General features: G+C 34.6%; 1 long non-coding RNA gene across 1 annotated transcript; it reads right to left on the bottom strand.

The window, feature by feature from the left end:
- Positions 1–12,203: 12,203 nt before the first annotated feature.
- Positions 12,204–14,306, bottom strand: LOC149956064 (uncharacterized). The gene is made up of 3 exons (XR_016478418.1): positions 14,249–14,306; positions 12,293–12,502; positions 12,204–12,228 (listed from the first exon to the last, which is right to left on the bottom strand). It is a non-coding gene; the product is annotated as an uncharacterized LOC149956064 (long non-coding RNA).
- Between the last annotated feature and the right edge of the window lie 1,328 nt (positions 14,307–15,634).

The following is a 15,634-nucleotide window of genomic DNA, read 5'->3' as shown; positions in this document are numbered from 1 at the left end:
CATTATATTTCTGTTTTGGGTATAGAGCCGAATGAGCGCTTCTATGAAAGAATACCCCCTAGGGTGGTTAAAAAAAATGCAAATATCGAAATGTTTTGGTGGACATGGATTTTCTTGTTCATTTTGATGAGAACATGACCCAAGAAAAATTTTAGGTTATTTCATTAATATTTAGGACTGCCTCAACGAGGTTAAGTTTTACCACTAACCCATTTATAAGCAAAAATCAGTTATGTCACTCAAATACTTTACTTGAACGAAAAATTTAATATATATTACTTATTTAGGTTTTTACAAGGTTTATTATAGAAATAAGTACCGGTACACAATAAAATATTTGGCAGAAAGCCCCACTAAACCAAGTCATAACTGCTGAAAATCACAAGTTAGGACCTGGTTTTGTGGGGATTTCTGCCAATTATTTTATTGTGTACCGGTACTTATTACTATAATAAACCCTGTTTAAAATTAAGTAGGTAATAAATATTCAATATTTCATCAGTTAAAGTATTTGAGTGACATAATTATTTTTTGCTTTTAAATGGGTTTGTTTATAATGGTAAAACTTTAGCTCGTTGAGGCAGTCCTAAATATTAATGAATTTACGTAAAATTTTCCCTGTGTCATATTCCGACCAAAATGAACAAGAAAATCAATGTGCACCAAAACATTTCGATATTTGCATTTTTTTTAAACACCCTAATACCCCCCCCCCCCCCCGAAAATAATATGCAGTGAAAATTAATGTCCTACCACAATTTAGGAGTGAGCAAAGCCGGAAATAGCCAAACCCCCTCCAAATTAAAGACATGATAAATTAAATACAATTTGTTGTGTCTACGCTTGATCGAATCGTCATAATATTCGGAAACTAAATCAGGTTTCAGTTTTCAAATCGGATATGTGGTTGTAAAGTTATTGAAGAAATAGTAATGACGGAAAACATGAAAATTAACCCTAATTTAATGTTTAAGGGCTTTGTTTCACTTACAAATGGGAATATTTGATAATGTGCCTGAAACTTTAAAATCCATAATAAAAATCCCTAATAACTCGCATTGTTGATTGTTTTTCTATGAAATAAAGTTTTAGTTTTCCACTTTCATAATTCAAATATCGACACTCTAGTGAATTCCTGTCTTCCTAAAGACGCTATAATAAGTTCCTGCCTGCCTAAACACACTATAATTATTCCAGGCTGTCTATAGACACTTATAATATTTTCCCGGCCGCCTAAAGAGTAAAGACACTTTAATAAATTACCGACCACCTACCGACACTAAAGACTCTATAATAAATTCCCGGCTGTCTAAAGACTCTATAATAAATTCCCGGCTGTCTAAAGACTCTATAATAAAATCCCGGCTGTCTAAAGACACTATAATAAAATCCTGGCTGCATAAATACATTCTATTATTAGCTATAAGAATGTAAACGCTTAAGCGTTGAAGATATTTTTGTTAAAAGGTTCATTAGTGGGGAGCTATTAGGACTAAAACACTGTATTTAAATAAACTAAATTTAATGGGCTCTGATAGTGTACAGGCCCAAAATTTTTTTAAGACTTGGCCATATCGTAGTGTAACAGACTAATATACCTCATCTAATAAATTTTGAATTTGAATTATTTTAAAGTATTAACTGCTCCTACACCTGAAAATTTAACCGGAAAACCTAGAAATATCAGGTAAATTTGTTTTCCAAATGTCGTATGAACCTTTAAGTTAATAATGATTCAATTTCACTAAATATTAATATTTTAAATTAATTAATTAATATTCTAATTGTTGGTAAATTAATTAATTAATAGTGTAATTGTTGGTAAATTAATTAATTAATATTGTAATTGTTTGTAAATTAATTAATTAATATTGTAATTGTTGGTAAATTAATTAATTATTATTGTAATTGTTGGTAAATTAATTAATAAATATTGTAATTTTTGGTAAATTAATTAATTGATATTGTAATTGTTGGTAAATTAATTAATTAATATTGTAATTGTTTGTAAATTAATAAATTAATATTGTAATTGTTAATAAATTAATTACAATTAAAAACGCACTAGTTTAACTATACCAGTAGTTAAATTTTCTTAATTCTTGTGGTTTCCGGTGCACAGTCAGAAACCCAGTAAGAATTAGTAATTTTTCGAGATATACATGTGTAAAAGATACCACATTAAAATAAGTTTATTTAAAATTAAATTAATTATATTATTTTTTGTAAGATAATTTAAAATTATAAGTCTCCGAGTCACTCCTTTTTCAGAAATCATTTATCTTTCCATAATTTAAATGTGTTTATCGTTATACTTGGTTGGCAGAGCATATATTGTGTTTCGATTTAAAACACTGCATAATACATCAATTATCCCCGTAATAGTTTCCATTCCTTTTTTGTTTCCTTCCAAACTTTCCTTCTTTCAATGTGCTTGTTTTTCAAAATAAAATTTATTTAAACGCCACCTTGATTGAATGCCTTAAAGCAAGTGGCAGCTCGACGCGAAGTAACTCTTTTTTTCAATAGATGTCGCTAGCGTCGAAATCAAAAAGGCGGTGGTCAATAACATAAATTACAGCAATTATAAATAATATTTTTACGGGTTAAAGTTATAGGTTAAAGTCGACTAAATAGAGAATAAGTTTTCTAACTATTCGCATCGAAAAGAAATAAAAGGTGTTGTAGTAAATTTGTCAACATGTATGTTGGCAGATAATAATTTTATTTGACTTAATATAGTTTTAAAAAATATATTTAAAATAAACATATTGCAATTTAAGCAAAAGCCTATGAACAAACTCTGTGTCAATTTTATATTCAATTATTAAACAGTCATTGCTTTTCTTTGAATAAATTACTAGATGCCCTACGGAGAAGCCTAAAATTGCCAGGTTTGCCAGGTTTAGTTCCAAAGTTAAGTTATGTTGGATCTAGGAGGATGGAAATTGTCAAAGCAACAATATTTTCCCATGACTAAATTTTTCTACCTTAAACCAAACATTCAGCTTTCTCCACTAATTAAAATCATTTTCTACTACTAAGCAAAAGAAAAACCGTTTACTACTTGGTATTTAAAACGTCAAGCAGACGAAATTATGTGTACACGCATATATGTTAATCTAGTAACACTGCCTGTCGTCAGATGGCGCTACAGGCTTAGGTTAAAGTTTTTTCTTGAGATACGTTACCGTAGGTGTGACGGGGAGCCCGTATTGGGGGAATACAATTTTCCATTCCAGGATACCATTCATATTCCTAGGTTGGATCTTCAGAAAATGAAGTACTAAAGCCTCTATTTTGTAACCTTTCAGTTTGTCAAATACTCCAGTGAAATTACATGATAACTTCTTAGTTTTTCATCTCCTTGTTGAATACAATTCATTTTGTTTCGCTATTATTTTCGATAATGGTAATCTGATTTAGGCTGTATTTTTAAAAAACAAAACACCCATAACATTTATGTGGGCAATAGGTCAAGGCTTACTTCATAAATTCCTTTTTAAAAAATATTCATCTTGAGTCTTACCACTTTCCTCCATGCTGATGATTTTTACACGAAAAAGTATTGATTAATATCATTAATTGATTGAACAATGATATTACTGAAGAAAACTCCACGTTTATATTTAACTGTCCTTTTCTGACCGATTTGTTTCCTTGTTTTCATCGCCACTAGGTGGCGGTACGGTATCTTTTTGATGCTAATAATAATACTCTACAAAGGCTCTCTGACGACGTTTTCATTTGGCTATTTTGAATTTTAGCTTCTTTTCCCATAAATAGATGGCACCACGCTCTCCAGTAAAGTCACGTTTTTCGAAGAATCGGATAGATTCAACGCCATCTCTAAGAACAGGGGCAATGATAGAACCGCCACTTGCTGAACGATCTTATGTGTAGCTCAGAGTTATTTCATTAAGAAAAATTATTAAGTAATAGAATAGAAGTAGTACATGTTTGTTATTACTTTATATTTATTTTTCTTTGGTATAAATCTTTTTTTGTATATATTTCTATTTCTTTATGCAGAGATATAAAAAGTGACCTGTGATTATTTTATAATACCTCGTTTAATTTGTTGAAATTTGTTTTATTGATTTTAATTCATAGCCATCTCTAGTAATACAGGGGGCAATGATAGAGCCGCCACTTGCTTTAAAATAAATTGAATTTCTTACTAGAATTTACACCATTCGGCCTAGTACTCTAGAGTAGTCATAATTAATAATAATAATAGTCATCAGCTAGGCTAATACCCAAGGCACCACCTTAGGCTTACGTCATCGAGCGACTTTTAAAGCCCTTAATTCAGGTGGCCGGGTTACAATGCGTGGGAGGGTGGTGGCAAGCCCTTCATGCCACGCGAGCCAACAGCTCCCTACACTTACTATTGCCAGTTTCGTGTAAAAACAAGGTGTTATTTATGTATACTTCGGGAAAATGAATATGTGGCGACGATTTTCAACGTTGCTTCCAATCCCATAAGGTTCTAGCCGTAAGCTTTTTCCCCATAAAAAAATCAAATAAAGCGGGTATTTCATTGGTCCCCTAAGACTTACGTAATCCGATGCGATTGAAGCACAAGCGGGTGTCGTTTCCCCCCCCCCCCCTTCGTGACTCGGAAAAACTAGACAGTATAAATCATTGAGTTGGGAATATTAATCTAGAGATCCAATCAAATCTGCTCCCCACGAAACAAGTTTTTGAAAATTACGAATGTGCCGTCTCCTCTAAAATGACGAGAAAACGTTATCATATGACCCGTGGCTAGAGGCTTGCGCCGCCGCTAAACGCCGCCGCTAAACGCCGCCGCCGATAATTTTGAACGCGCTGATCACGCCGCCGCCGTTTCTTTTTTCTTTATAGACTTTTTTGGTATATTAAGCTTGGTTTTCATTTACGCGAAAATAACTACATTTGAACACGACGTCGAACGTCCAATTTTGTATTTCGGATTTCGGTCGACGCAGAGTAATAGCATTTTCACTTCGCGTCAATAGATTCCAGCATTGCTATCTTGGCACTAATATAACCAAGGCTTATCCACATTTAAATTATCTTTAAATTTAAATGTTGCTTGGTTTATCGATATGTTTCCTAAAATTACATTATAATAATCAGTGGCGGACTGGGTCTAATATTTTTTGGTTGCTAGGAGACTAAGGTTCCCAGCTTTAACAACTATAACGCTACTATGTTTACGGAGGCCCACTTCATGAACGGTCCATGGGATCCACGCCGTCGGGCAGGTTACCTCTATGGCCAATCCGAGACTGATAATAATTTTTTACTTGAAATTCAATAAATGAAGCATTTGATATACTGCATTTTAGACGTCCAATACGTTTATAAAATCACATCATAATATCTTAAATTATATTTAAATGGAAAATAACATATCAAAATAGCAATATGTATGTTCACCGTGCGATGATAACCTTCGGCAGCAAAAATGATATTATTCGTAACTTGGATTTATTTCTGATTGGAAGGCTCAGAGCGTCAGTGGCGTAGCGAGAATTTCGTCAAAGGGGGTCCAAGAATGTTAATATTAAGAGGGGTGTCGAGAAGGGGGTGTCAATTTAGTATAGTTGAATCCTCCTTGTCTACACCACTGCAGAGCGTTATCGTGGAGCACCACCAAAAGCCAATATCGAGCATTCAACCGAATTTCGACCCGGCATAACTGCGAATAATTTTGGAGGTCGTTTGGCGTCAGGCCAGTGGTCTACCTCGGAAGGACCATGGACTAATTAATGTACTTCGCACATTACCACATTAAAAAAAAACGTTTTACAAATTAAGCCAGTCCCACGTGTTTTTCAGCTGCTGAGCTACATTGGTATTTTCCCTCCCCTCACCCCTTTTCCTTCTTCCCCGGTTATCATTAGTTAGTTAGTTCCTAACTCCGCCACCAGAGCGCACATTTAACAATCGCCCGAAGCAAATATTCCGAGAACGTCCCTGTGCGAAGTACATTAATTAGTCCATGGAAGGACTAGTACGAGTTGGTATTTGCCCTTTCCCTTCTGGTCGCGTATTTTTAAACTGTCGCTACAAGAAATAGCTCTAAAATTTATACAAACGCCGGCGTACGCCGCCGCCGCCGGTCATTTTGGCCTCGCCGAAGACGCCGCCGTCGTAGGCCTAAACTCCGGATAACGCGTCTTATTTGAACGAACCATTGAGTGATAGACGGCACCACGGGTAGAATGATCAAGTGTTCTCGTCATTTCGGAAATTGGGAGCAGACGGCAGTATTCTTATTTTTTAAAAACTTGTTTCGCGAAATACTGAAATCCAACGTTTTGATTGGACCTCTAGATTAATATTCCCAACTCAACGGTATAGATAACTAAATTGTTGGTAGAAGTATTTTATTTGCAATATGCTTCGTAATTGTTTAAACTTTATCAACGAATATTGCGCAAAAAAATCGTCACATACACACAACATAGTTGCGATTAAACCAGGCACAATCTACCAATATTAAAGTATGAAAAAGCATATTTTTTCAATCGTCCTTATAACGTGGCAAAGGTAGACTTTCACTTTATTTAAAGGAAATGACATCGGTAATATTATTATTATTATTGGAAAATAACTTTACCTACTAACACAGTGTTTTATATTCCGCTTTTTCACAGAGGAAATCTACTCCCATTATAACGTCGTAATTATTCAAAAATACTATATTCGTTCTTTGCGTATTAAACTGCTGGTGTGGTTGGAGAAAAAACGACCATTTTGTGAAATAAACCTGTCAAAAATTTATCTAAATGCGATCAATGTTAATTTGTTTAAAGAATTGACCAGGACTCGTGATAAATAATCTTGATTTGTAATTAGAAATATAAATTTGAAAGTAATGGAAGTTTTTCTGGGGATTTTGTGCAGTTTATTTATATTAACTTGGTTCCTCGTGGCCGTTTGCTGTTTCAGATCGGCTTTGCTCAAAAGGTAATTACATTTACGTTACAATAACGGACTGTATGAAGACCGCTGTGAATTAACTAGTCAATTTACTATCACGTAAGGTAAATCAAGCGCGAGGGGGAAATAACTTCAGTAATCTGGTGTTCACTCGTTAGCTAATCCCTCGGGTAAACTCAGGATAAAATAGTAAAACCAGGTAATTGGTGTAACCCCAAGTAATATCTGTAATTCCATAATAATCTCGAGTAATATCTGTTTTTCCATAATAATCTCGAGTAATATCTGTTTTTCCATAATAATCTCGAGTAATATCTGTTTTTCCATAATAATCTCGAGTAATATCTGTTTTTCCATAATAATCTCGAGTAATATCTGTTTTTCCATAATAATCTCGAGTAATATCTGTTTTTCCATAATAATCTCGAGTACAATCTGTTTTTCCAAAAAAATCTCGAGTAATATCCGTAATTCTAAAATAATCTCAAGCAATATCCGTAATTCCAGAATATTCTCAAGTAATATCTGTAATTCCAAAATAATTTCAAGTAATATCTGTAATTCCAAAATAATTTCAAGTAATATCTCTAATTCCAAAATAATTTCAATTAATATCTGTAATTCCAAAATAATTTCAATTAATATCAAAAATTACATAAAACTATCCCGTAATTTTACAGTAATATCTAAAAAACGCACCCTAGCCCTCGCCTAGATGACACTGTAGTAGATTGCCCATGGTTTTAACGTTTCTCAAGCTCAAACGAATATTTCAATTTTTAAATAAATTTCGTTGTGAATTTAAAGCTCTTTTGCGTCTAGTTATTAATAAATAAATGTAAAATAATTATTCACTGTGAAAAATCGAATTAAAGCAACTGTTTGGCTCTTATCATTGCCACCTTGTTATTAGAGATGGCAATGAATTATCTATCCGATTTGTCGATTAATGCGACTTTACTGCCATCTATTAATGGCAAAGAAAGCTTCAATTATTATTATTATAATTATTACTCTACTTAGTGGACTTAAACCTAAATGCAGTTTAAGTATCTTATTTTGATTTCGACGCTAGCGACATCTGTTTATAAAAGAGCTACTTCACGTTGAGCCGACCCTTGCTTTAAAACCCGTGTCCTGTAAATGTAACATCTCCACAATCTAGATACAAATTCAAGATTCTTTTCATTACAGACACAAACTAAATCAAAGTCATTTACAGGTAGGTGGTTAATAATGTTTATTCCAATTTTCCTTTTTATTTGAAACATATTTTTCTGTCATTTGCTTGTGCTGTTGCCTACGTCATTGTAGTGGCGAGGCCAGGGGGGTACAGTGAGCCGATGTGCAGTGGCGTAAATAGCGCCCCGCAGACCCCGCGCCACGGGGGGGGGGGCGAGAACTAGAGGGCCCCTAAACGTCTATGATTAAAATCGGAGCTATTTAAAAAAGCCCCCGAGTCGTTTTTCGCGGGGGGGGGGGGGCGGAGTTCCTAGTTACGCCACTGCCCGTGTGATAAGGGGGTGCACCTGTTACTAGAAATGGCCATGAGTTTATCCGATTCTTCGAAAAAAAGTGACTTTAGTGGAGACCATGGTGTCATCTAATATTGACAAAGGAAGTTAAATTCAAAAAAGCCAAAGGATAACGTCGTTAAAGAGTCATTGTAGAGTATTATAGTTAGACCACTTATACTCTATTTAGTGGGATTTAACCTAAATTATATATCCAAGGTAAAAATATTGGTTATAATTGCTGTAATTTATGTTATTGACCAATTTACAAACAATCCAATCAACGTGAGGGGTACCTATAATTATCACCCTTGGGTCAAATGTAACTTAACTATCTTGTTTTCATATCGACAATAGCGACATCTGTTGAAAAAAAGCTACTTAACGTCAAGACGACACTTGCTTTAAGTAGGGTATAACCTTAATTTTATGTTGGTAATTATTATTATAAAGTTAGCAAAAATAAAACTACGATTATTTTAAGTAAATAAGGAATTGAAATACGTATACTGATAGGCTTAACTTTTTACATTAGGCAAAAAAATCAATAAAAACCATTAAAATCAATAATATTTGTCCGCACATTCCTTTTCTTTAATTCTGGAAATTAACCTCCTTTAAAAAAGCTAAGAAAATCGTCATTTGCATCTCAATTTGGTGATAATGCAACAGTTTGCACTTCGCAACGCTATATTGTTTGGTGGGTCCTAACTCTTCAAAGTTGAAACCTTGCTGTTGCCTAGGTAACAAGGTCCAGTTGCGAACTTGCGAGAGAGCCCATCTAAAATGCCAGTAATATATTCAAGAAATTTTTCACGCTTCAGTCGATCCCTTAACTCCCACACAAGGTCAACCAACCAGAGCAGGTTCCTAATAATTTGTTCCAGTGTTTCCGGGAAATTATATCTGTCGATAAATTGAAAACTTAACACGGAAATTATTAGATTTAAATATTAGCGTCTGGGATTTACCGGAAATACGTTTTGTTCCTGCATGTTACTAAAGACTTTACCCAGTTACAATATGGCAAAGGAAAAATTCCATTATCAAAAGATAAAATAATTTTATAACGCATTTCCGGTAAACAGTCGACGGAATTTCGAATTGGGTCGAATTACGATTGTATTTTTAATTGTACCTGCACGCCTGATCTTCATCCCAGAAAATCAGGTCATATTTAAACGTTATTAATTAGGAATTAATGCACCGATATATCGGCTTATTTTTCTTATATCGGTATCGGCCAAAATTGGCTTAAGCGAAGCCGATATTGACGGTTCCGGTATTAGAAAAATATTTTCAGAAAACATTTAAAAATAAGAAAATTTTCGATTAACTATTGATAAAATTTTATTTGATTGGCCGCGCCACGTACGCCATTCTTCAGAAGCTAGATCATATCTTTTTTTAGTCAGGGGTTTACGAGTGTAAACAAATAAAAATGTACGATATTTGATTTGTCATAGATAATATGTATAACGTAAAATGAAAAGAAACATATTTGGATATGCTCTTGGAAACTTTTTTACATGAAAAATTAGAATAAAATGGTATGACAGTGTACTGAACCGTCTTTAACAATGATTTTATCATATACACTACTGTCATGATAGATAACTTCGTTAATATCGGCCACGAATATAATAATATTTGGGGAATTAATAGGGGATGATCACATTTACCCCCTGATAACACTTACCTTCATTGACCGTATATATTACATTTTCCATAGATTCTATAGAAATGTGGGTAATTTTTCTATATGTATTGATAATAACTAGAAATTTAGACGGATATTTGTATTTATCAATGTGTATATTATAAATATACACATACATTTTATACATACTTCTATGAGATTTTAAAGAAAGTTTAAGGTAACAACTGTAATATTATTTATAGCAACCCTATCGATATCCATCAAATGTATAGGCAATTAATAGAACTAAACTTTCATTAAGAGTCGCTAGATGACTTGGGCCTTTGGGTGGTGCCTTTGTTATTAGCCTAGCTTATTATTATTATTATTATTATCATTTTCCCATTAAAAACAATAATAAATCAATTCGATATCTATAATTAGAGCTCGGTCTTTGGATACGAAATATCCATTTTATTGGTTTTTATCCATAGCCGAAAATTATCCGAATTTTAACTTATTTTTTTGCATATTAATTCGTTTTATAACCGCCAATAATATCCATAAATAAATAGTTAACCAAACTTTTATGAATAATTGAAATTTTGGGCGGTTAATTTTTCTGTCTCTATCTAATTTGGTATTTCCCATGTAAGAAAAGTTATTAAAGTATATTAATTTTATAAAAATCGTTTTAGGATACTATTGTCAACTCAACACCTGACGATTCAAAGAGACCTCTAGGGAGAGTTTTCACACTCGAAGAGCACATCCCTACGACACGTAATCTCTTTATAATCTTGTTTTAAATAACCTAAAATTTGCCATAATTCCTCAATCAATTAGTTGATACTTACTACTCTGTACCATAGTAAATAAAACGAAGATTGAACAGAAACCGGAAGTAAAAACGAAAAAAGACTGCGACAAAAGAGACACCAACGCCAGCCGCGATCATATATACAACATTCCGGAGTACGATTATGTTTCGTACATAGAGCGAAGAGAGATAAAGTAATCAACATAATCGTTTTCAATAAAGAGTTAAGTACAGGACGCAGGGGCGTAGGAACGTTCTAGAAGTTGGAGGGGGCAAATATAAACGAAAAGGGGTCTAGAGAATGGTTTTTAATTTTCAATGGAGTGTAGCTTCTCCGAATGCATGTGTACTTGTTACTACTATGAAATTGGCGGGAAAGGACTGAAATTTAAACACAGTTGAGGTTCTATAAACTGTATATGCTTTTAAAATGATAATTTGAGCCTTTTGAAGATTTCAACTGACGAAAGGTTGGAGGGGGCAATAACATTAGTTGCCCCCTCCCAGCAAAATTCTAGGGAGGGGCATTGCCCCCCCCCCCTACTCCTCCCGGTTCCTACACCACTGACCGGACTTTATGAACCGAAACGTCTTGGCTTGCTGAGGGTTCTATGTCCATATCAAGAATGATTTATTTATATTAATTACAAGAAAACTACTATCATCAAGTGAGGTTGCACAGTAGAGTATGTTGGGGTCGGAATGGGGCTAGAACTCGCAGAACTCTGGAAACCTTTTTCGGAAGACTAAACAATCAAGATTTAACCTTGTTTTTGCCTTTTAGTTAAGGTGATATTTAGGACAATAATAGGATATAGTTTTGTGAATTTCAAGTATCATTTGCTCAATATATATTCTAAACTAAAGACAGTGCAAATCATCAAATTTCCGGAAGTGTTAAATTTTCTTATTTGAGGAAGCCTTAAACCTTTAATCCGTCAGTGTTAGCTTTTGAGCTGATAATAACAATAGATACACGTCCCAGTAATTTATTTGCGAGGGGCCTGGCACCCCTGTCCTACTACCACGCCTTCGAAGATTGGCTGCTTCAGTCGGCCATATTGTCAATGAATCGTGTTATTATACCGGTTTCTTTCTGATCTACTGTCCCAAATCTTTTAACATAAACATCACAAATCATTTTTAGCACTTTTAGAAATAAAAACACACTTGACTCAAAATGTAACGATAACAATTTTACGTTTAATGTTGTACAATAAAGTGCGATTGTAAGAAAGCGTGTCTTTCAAAATTATGTAAATGTTAATGAGCATTAAGTAGAACTTCATTTTCGTTAATAATGTCCGTGATGACCATGACTAAAAAGATGAAATGAAATTATGTACTTTCTACCTTTTACCAAAGAGATTTGGTTAAGTTTACCCGCCGCCGCCGATGTACACAGGATAGTAATGGTGGTGTCCACCTCCACCTCCTCCACCTCCGTGTCCGAAGATCAAGGCCATCATCGCAAGTTTACCAAGATGATACCCGTTACCGAATGTCACTAAGCTACTTAACACCAAACAGGTCAGTAGTAGGATGAAAGTGGTACTTTGGAACTTTGGCGTGTACATCGTTCTCCCTTGGCAGCTAGAAACGAAGAACAACGTTTACGATAAAGTCGATCCCACAGCTTACGAAATTTAAAATAAAGGGCACCCAAAGTTCTTATAAGGGACCTTCAAATTCAAAATTATGGAACCCTGAGCGTACAAACCTCCGAAAATATTTAATTTTGAACATCTTGTGTAGATCAAAGGACGTCCATTTTCATTTTTTCCAACTGTCTGCTTATTACAGGGCTCTCGGCCGCTTGTAAGAACCTTGGCTCTCGGCAGCACTTCAGTTTGTTTCGTTTTTGAGTGAAGCAGAGTACACGACGACGTAATACGATGTTTGGACAAAAGTACAGTATTTGACTTAATATTTCGCCTTTGTAAATGCAACGATAATACTACTACCATTCTGTTGTCCATGACCGGATTTCGCCGTTTTGTAAATAGGGGTCTACTACCATTTCGTCTACCTCCAGAAAAAACATCATGCCTTCAGTGCCAACAGCCTAGGTTGTTGAAATATACTAGAGATTCTACAAACTGTAAATCAGCTAGGCTAATACCCAAGGCACCACCTTAGGCCCAAGTCATCTAGCGACTTTTATTGCCATTAATTAAGGTGGCCGGGTTACAATGCGTAGGAGGGTGGTGGCAAGTCCTACATGCCACGCGAGACAACAGCTCCCTACACTTACTACTACTAAATTACTGTCATAGCACACAATATCTTTAAATTACACTACCATCATCTCTAGATTTGTTTCTGAATAACTATTTAGAAGAATAGTAGCTAGGATATGAATCAACGGATGGCAGAACGTTTGTTACAACCAGACAGTCGGATCGGCTAATTTTTTCAAATAATTATTGTGCACGGATTGACGTTTCAAATGAAACTTCAGTGAGTTTGTATTCCCTGGGTTTAAAGGGTAAAAATTCTGAAGCTATTAGAACTGAAGTATTATGAGCTTATAGTGATAACACAAAACCGGAAAATTTGGAAGAAAAAAGGTCATCAATAAATCTCATATAAATATTTTACTTTTTAAGCGTGAAACAGCAATAAAGAAGTTTCGTTCACGCAAATTAGCATTCGTTTATGGGTTACTGGAAATGACTGCACTTCCTACAATATTAAGTCCTCAATACGCGCTTTTGAAGAAAATATTTCATTTTTAACAGGTGTCATTCCCACCAGCCTTATCCATTAAGTAGACTATGCAAAGTGCCTAAGGCCTATGAAAATATTAAGATAAATTAGGGCCAACGATTCATATTATAGGGCCGACGAAGGTCCGAAAATTCGGTAAATGAGTGGTTTAGGCCTAAGGCGTTTTGAAAATTTTAATGTTTAGGCTTAGTTTCTCTTTTCGGTTTTAAAGTCGCAAGCGAGATTTCCCGCACGGTACTGATGAGTTCCAAATAGGACGAAACCGGTCTACCGTTGAAATTTCTAGCTATTATATTTAATTTAATTTAGTTTTTCACTCGAAAATCTATTTGGTCCGAGTTTCGCGTCTTTATGTTTGCTCGAAGACCTATTGGTACGAGCTATTAATAAGTTTTTAAATTTCTTCAAATTTGTTAAGGGTTTAGCTTCTTTATCCCTAAAGTATGGATTACTTATTCGCTATTTTTTTCATCCTGCCTACAAGTGCCAGTTTTGGAACCATCCGCGATTAAATTAAAGTTAAATTAAGGAGTCCTAATATTTTTTAAGGAATGAATTTTTTAAGCAATATTAGATTATTATATATATATATATATAAAACAAATTTACCTGAATTCGTTATCCTTTATCAATAGAGAGTTAATAATCCAGCGTATGATTGATCTAAGAAAGGATTATATTTCAAAATTCTTATAGTTTGAGCTCCCACACATCATCGCAGACTTCTTACCTATTCAACGGTTAAGAATGATATTCACTGAAACAATTTCCGACTTCACTTTTATACATTTCCATGAATATTAAATAGTTTTGAAACAATTACTTTAATAAGGTCACTAAATACCACCTTCTATTTCGTTTGAAAAAATAAATTATACGTCGGCCCCAAGCTGACCATTAAATTTGATATACATTGAGTTGAAAATCGCGGGTGCGTGTATAATGAAAATTCTTATTACGCTACGCATGGAAGTGTGTCTTCCGGGTTTAAATTTTGGCGGGCCACTCTGCGAACATTGTAGAAAATAATTACATCTGGCGAGTTTCCTCTGGAACCATCCCGGGGAGTACCCGTGTTTCGGATAGTAGGCGCGCTGTTGCGAATATGATACGGAGATTAACCGACGAATCACCGGATATCAAATCATGAGCACCATCTGTCGGTTGACAGGCGAAACGTTGAAGGTACAAATACGGATATAAAATAGCGGCTAGTACAATAGTTAAATGTTTTGAAGAATCAGGTTAACGGCGCTAGAACCATGAGTCCATGACATCGGGAGAGCCATCGGATGATTTCATATTTCTTCGAGTCAGTATAGCTGCACAACTAGCCTCACACTCAGGCTCACCTTAAGCATTTTCCTTAAGCTCTGTCCAGAGCTCGGGGAAACGGATAAATTAACCGCCATAATTTCAATTCATCATAAAAAATCCGATTAACTCTTTATTTATGGATATTATTAACGACTATTATACGATTTAATATGCAACAAATAAGGTTTTATTCGGATTTTGTTCGGATATGGATATAAAAGAAATGAACGGAAAATTTCCTATCTGAACGCCCAGCCCTAGCTCGGTCTCAAACCGTTCAGGTATGCGTACCAGTATAATTTCAAATTTAATTTAACTTCAACAAAACATCTATTCCAGTATGATTAAGTGTAATCCTATCGCAGCATACTCCAAAACTTTTTAAAATAAACTTTGTCGTATTACCATTAGTTTGATATTTTACATAAGTAACATAATAACCTTAAGTAAGACATTTAACGAGATTTACAACCAAACTGATTTTCATAGCTATTGCGCAATCAAGATGTTTTCTCAGCACAGAGCCCTCTAGTGTCTAAAATATGCGAGACTTCCGCTAAGCCGAAATATCTGGTTTCCGATAGATAGGCGGAACATTAAGCTAAAATGATAAAAATTAAAAGTTTTTCTCGGCGCCACGAGCTCATGTTTTTTAATCACGCGTGATTCGCACGCGGG

Source organism: Leiobunum rupestre, chromosome 2, assembly GCF_980474605.1.
Source record: "Leiobunum rupestre chromosome 2, qqLeiRupe1.1.hap1, whole genome shotgun sequence".
NCBI lineage: Eukaryota > Metazoa > Arthropoda > Arachnida > Opiliones > Sclerosomatidae > Leiobunum > Leiobunum rupestre.
The sequence above is the reverse complement of the archived record's forward strand: the minus strand, read 5'-3'. Positions and strand labels throughout refer to the sequence as shown.